Source organism: Echinops telfairi, unplaced genomic scaffold (genome assembly GCF_000313985.2).
Source record: "Echinops telfairi isolate 266 unplaced genomic scaffold, ASM31398v2 ScPeMD7_7469;HRSCAF=8507_0, whole genome shotgun sequence".
Lineage (NCBI taxonomy): Eukaryota > Metazoa > Chordata > Mammalia > Afrosoricida > Tenrecidae > Echinops > Echinops telfairi.
In genome coordinates this window covers 36,742,517-36,748,350 of record NW_022111372.1, presented here as the reverse complement: position 1 = coordinate 36,748,350, position 5,834 = coordinate 36,742,517, and positions in this window count along the sequence as shown.

Genomic DNA, 5,834 nt, shown 5'->3' with positions numbered 1-5,834 from the left:
CAGGACAAACAGTCTGCACCACCCAGGGAGCACCTGTCCTGTGAACGCACCCTCTGTAAAGGGCGACGTCCAGGGGGCCAGACCGTCTCGCAGTCCTGGGACTCCACCCCAAGGAGGTCAAGGTTGTCAGCACGCAGTTTAAGGCACGGTGAATGGTGAGTCCTAAAGGCCAGGCGCTCTGACCGGCTCAGTGAGTCTGGGCTCAGTGAGTCAACACACTGTTATGTAGTCAAAACACACGATAGCAGGGAAAACCCTCCAGAGAACCTGGAATGCAGGCCGATAACAAGCTTGGGCACACCCCTGCTCACAGCTGCGATCACTTGCAGCAGAAACGGGAACTTCAGAGTTGGGGAGAGGAGGGCGTTGGTGTCCGTTTGGAAAATGAAAGCTTTGGGCTTAGTGCTTCCTCATGGCAGGGCTTGTTCTGAGCAATGCTGCCCCCTGACACCCTTGCCTGCATCTAGGATCCGATGCGGGTTCAACTGAAGTGTGCTCCTAACTGCCGTGGTTTTATGGAAACAACACACCGGGCAATATATATATCAAACCACAAAATGCACGCGCTGTGTATCACATGCATGGAAGTGCTAGTCGACTGTCGGTGAGTTGCATGAAAAGGTCAGGCAGGTCAAGCAAACAGCCCTCCCCCCCTTTGTTCTCAAACCATGCAATCCCTGTTCCATCAGTGAGCAGATACTGACTCTCGGTGACCTTGTGGGACAGAACAGACCTGCCCTGCAGGGTTTCTATGGCTTACTTCATACCGAGCAGCATGTTGAGTGGCTGGTGGATTCGAACCACTGGCCTTGCAGTTAGCTGCTGAGCGCTTCACCACTGCACCACCAAGACACTTTGTCCCATGAAAACTCAAACCAAACTCACTGCCCTGGAGTCAGTGCCGACTCCCGGGGACTCTATAGGACAGGGTTGAACTGTCACTGGGGGTGTCTGACTCTGTGACCCAACTCTGCTGTTATCATTGGGTGCCATCCAGTCAGTCCCAACCCATCACAACCTTACGCGCCCCAGAACAAAGCGGGGCCCGCTCTGTCGTCACCAGGGCCCCTGGGTTTGAGTGCGCTGCTGCAGCCACAGTGTCAGCCCATCTCTGGGAGGGCCTTCCTCTTTTTCACGGCCCCTCGACTTTACCAACATGAAGTCCTTCTCCAGGGACCGGCCTCTCCTGACAGCACGTCCAAAGTATGAGAGACAAAGTCTCACCGTCCTTCCCGCTAAGGAGCGCTCCGGCCGTACTACTTCTGAGACAGACTGGTTTGTCCTTCCGGCAGTCCGTGGTGGCTTTGAATGTCCTTCGCCAGCACCACAATTCAAACGCATTGGTTGTTCTTCCGGATCCAGTGTCCAACTCTCACGTGCCAATGAGGCGATTGAAAATGCCCTGGCTCAGAGCAGGTGTACCTTCGTCCTCAAAGGAACATCCTTAGGGTCACTCTTCAAAGTCGCCCTTAATGGGAGGAGAAAGCCTACTTTTTCTCCCGGAGAGCAACTGATGAGCTCAGACTGTTCATCTTGCCATTAGTCACCCAACAAGAGACCACTGTCCTCCCAAAGCTCCTCTCGGGCTATTCGTTTCCTACGGCTGCTGTCAGGAGCACTGGTGGTTAGGTGCTGGGCTGGTAAACTTAAGGGGAACGGTTCAAACCCACCAGCCGCGCCATGGGAGAAAGATGAGGCTGGCTGCTCAGAAAGCCCATACAAGGTCACCAAGTTATTGAGATCAATAACTCAAACCCACTGCCACAGAGTCAACTCTGACTCATCGTGACCTTAGGGGACAGGGTAGAACTGCCCAGTGGGTTTCTAAGACTGCAACTCTTTACGGGGAAAGAACGCCGCTCCCTCTCACTGATGTGGAGTCAGGGTACGATCCCCAAGATCTACAGTTTGAAACCACCAGCCGCTCCACAGGAGAAACACGAGACTTTCTACTCCCATAAAGAGTGACCGCCTCGGAGACCCGCCGGGGAAGCTCTCCCCTGTCCCATAGGGTCAGCAGGAGCCCAACAGTCTGCAGGAGACGGTCACACCAGGGATCTGTGGTCTGCCAACTTTGGAAGGCAGGCCTCGGCGTTCACGGCATCAGCAGGGCCATGCTTAGTCAGCTCTGGAGGAAGCCTCTTCCCCTTCTGCCCCGTGCGTCCCCTGTCTTGTGGCCGCTTCATTTCAACGTCCGTCTCCATCTTCACGTGGCTCTCTTCCCTCTGTCTTCTCTGTTAGGTCTCTTCTTTTCTAAGAACTCAGCACACGTGGAGGTTGGGTTAGGACCTGCCCTGCGCCCTGTGAGCTCACGTGCTAACATCGCTGACAACATCTGCCCAGAGCCCTGGTGGCGTCCTGGGAGAGGCATTGGGCGGATAACCACGAGGTCAGCAGTTCTAAAGCGCCAGGTGCTCTGGTGGGAGAAAGATCAAGTTCTCTACTCCCGCAAAGAGTTGCCGTCTCGGAAGCCCCCCTCCGCCCCCCAGCAGTTCTAGTCTGTTTGTTGGGGTCACTCTGAGTCTGAACTACTCGAAGGCAATGAGTACTAACATCTGTGAAGACCCTGTTCCCAAGCGAGGTCACATCCACCGGGCCTGGCCTTGACTGCTTCCACTTCTCTTTGGGGGAGACCCAACCCAAGCTCCATCAGAGTGGGGAGGAGCCACACTTTCATGCCTCCAGTCCCCACAGAGTCCAAACGGGGGGTTCACTCCAGAGGGGCGCTTCCTGTCGGAAAACCAAAGTAGACTTCCACCTGTCCTGGGAAGGCTGTGGACGGATGGTGCAGGCGGCAGGGTGGGCTCCAGAAGCCAGAGAGGCCTGCATTGCCTGGCTGAGCCGCAGGACCCTGAGGGAAGCCGGAGTGGCCCCCCGGTCCGGGGGCAATGATGAGGTCATCTGCCTGAGAGAGACTTAATAGCCTTTCCAGGAAATCTCTGCACAAATAACCCGACTTCAGAGAAGAGAGGAAAATTGCCTTTTTCCATCTGGCAAATGCAAGCCATGGGCCGTGCAGGCCCAGACAGCTCTGTTCCTCGGGGTGACTGGGATCACTCTCTCAGACCAAAGCCTGCAGGCTGACTTCAAAGGGGCCTGCTGGACTGGGGCCTGGAGCCTGCTGTGCGCTGTCCCTCCGAGGTCCACCCGACCACCCCTTTGGCTGGATCCCCAGGCCTTACGAGTGGGAAACCAGCCTTTTGTGAGGCCCCACGTATATCCAGCCCAGACCGGCCCTCCCTTCCTCTCCTTCCCTCAGCCTCGCAGCCCCCCACCCCCACCTCCACCCCCCACTCAGGACCTGCTCTCTGGGAAGGCTTTGGGGTACCCAGTCATGCTCACAAGCCAGGAAAGTCCTCTCAGCTGCCCCCGCCCCAAGTCCTCCCTTCCACAAGGCCTGAGAAAATGCCTGACCACTAGGAAGGAGCCCACAGCCAGATCCCCACTTGGGGCCCCCAAAACAGGACACACACCATCTCATTTCTCAGACAGCCGCCCTGGTCACTCCGCTTCCGGCCTCAAGTTCACCAGCCTGGGCAGGGGCGTTCCAGGCCTGGCATCTCAGACCCATGTGTTTCACCTGGCTGTGTGGGATGCACCCAAGGGGTCCCTTCAGAAAAGAGACAGGATTCATCATGACTCACCTGGGTCCTTGGAGCTAGACTCACCTGCTAAGAGCGAAGATTGGGGTCTCACATGTCAATCCCTCTACACCAGTGGTTCTCAACCTGTGGGTCACGGACCCCTTTGGGGGTTCAACAACCCTTTCACAAGGGTTGCCCGATTCATAACAATAGCAAAATGACAGTGATGAAGTAGCAACAAACATAATTTTATGTTTGGGGTCACCACAACATGAGGAACTGTTAAAGGGTCTTGGCATTAGAAGGTTGAGAACCACTGCTCTACACCCAGACGGCCCCCCCTCCCCCAGCACTCCTGATGCCCCTCCCTGTGCTCCCACACTGGGCTCCTCCTTGCCCCCTCGGTCCTGGTGCTGCCCCAGTCCATTAGGACCACCTCGTTGCTGAGGGAGATGAACCCTCAGGAAGCTGCCCTTTGGTCCCTAGCGAAACGGTAGCACTCTGGCCCTTGGGGAAGACAGGGAAGGAGGACAGCAGACAAGGTTCAGGCCATCAAACTATCCTGCAGCCTCCCACACAGCCAGGTGAAACACATGGGTCTGAGATGCCGGGCCTGGAACGCCCCTGCCCAGGCTGGTGAACTTGAGGCCGGAAGCAGAGTGACCAGGGCGGCTGTCTCAGCCAGGAATCCAACTGAGCAGCCAGGGAGCAAACTGATCCCAAACCCCTTCATCTGCCGCAGGCTCCCTCTGCACCCCAGAACACCCTCTGTCCTGAAAAGGCCGCTCCTTGTCCTCAGAAATCCAACATTGCCACAGGCCTTCCCATCTGTGAAAGATCCCCTGGCCTTTTGGGGGCCCTTGGACACCCATCTCAGGGCTGAGCACAACCTGAGCAGCCCTGGAAGGCGGTGCAGCACCTGGCTGGAGGGTGCGGAGGCTGCCGCCATTGTCTGGTGCCCACCTCAGCGGCGTGGAGCAGGGACCTGCCAGTGCAGGTGCCATAGGAACTGTGGGGTGTGTCCAGCAGAGAGCTGTCACCCACATCCAGCACAGGCTGCTGCTCTTGTTCACGAGGGTACCACCTGCCAACCAGCGGCAGTGAGTGCCGCCCAGTGGGGGAGAAGGCTGCCCACCTCACCAACAGCCTGAGCCATTTCCGCTGCCTCCCTGGGTACCTCTGAGCAGGCATGGGATCATTCATTCCTTCAAAGGCCTAGAAATCCCATCATGAGAGCGTTGTCCCCTTCCTCCCCTGTCCCTAAGGTTGACTCTAGGTACTTGCTGACAGGTCAGGTCAGCTACAGGGACCTTTGTAATCTGGGGGCCTGGGCCAGTGGGGAGCCCCTGGACACTGCCCTGCCACCTTGTCCCCTCAGCTCCCCTCAGGGACGCTTGAGGGGCTGAGACCCAGTTGGAGTCCATTGTACTGTCCAAACCAGCTCCCCAGAGAACACAAAAGAGACAGCCCACATGTGCGTGTGTAAGGGAACATGTGGCCTGCAGGCCCCTCGCCATGTCACAGACCCCTGGGTCAGAGAGTGCTCCAGGGTCCCATTCCACTGCCTGGCTGGGCCTCAGCCTCTTCCCAGGACACACCCACCCTCCAGAACACACCAGGAGGATGCCTGCTGAGGCCACCCCACACTGTGGCAGGTCTCCTCACCTTCATCTGCCTGCTTCTCTCCTGGAGGAACGTAGGTGACCCCAGACCCAGCCGAGTCTCCAGAGAGACCAGCACCCCCTTGCACGCAGTAAGGTAGGCCTGGATAGGGTGGACTGGCCTGCTGGCCTTGGCTGAGCTGCTGTTTAAGAGGAAGAAACTACAGAGTCTTTGGCAAGGTCTCAGGGAAGGGGCACAGCCATTCTGCACGGACAGCTGGCCCCGCCTCACAGAGCAAAAGGCCAGGGAGCCAGGAGGGGGACTGCCAAGGGGATAAGACTCATCCCCTGCCAGGTGATAGAACCTCTTCTTTCCTTCCTTTCACCACCCTCGCTTCTGCCCTTCCAACAAGATCCAGACGTGCCCATTAGCAGGGAGCCTGAAATGTCCATCAAACAGGTGTATAGATGGAAGGTGAGTTGACCATCAGGCATAGATGCTGGACTTCAAAGCAGATTTGATTAAATGAAACCTGGAGTCACAGGAGCCCTGGTGGTGTAGTGGTTACACTCTGGACTGCTAACCTCAAGGTCAGCAGTTCCAAGCCACCAGCGTTCCTCAAGAGACAGGTGGGACTTTCTACTCCTG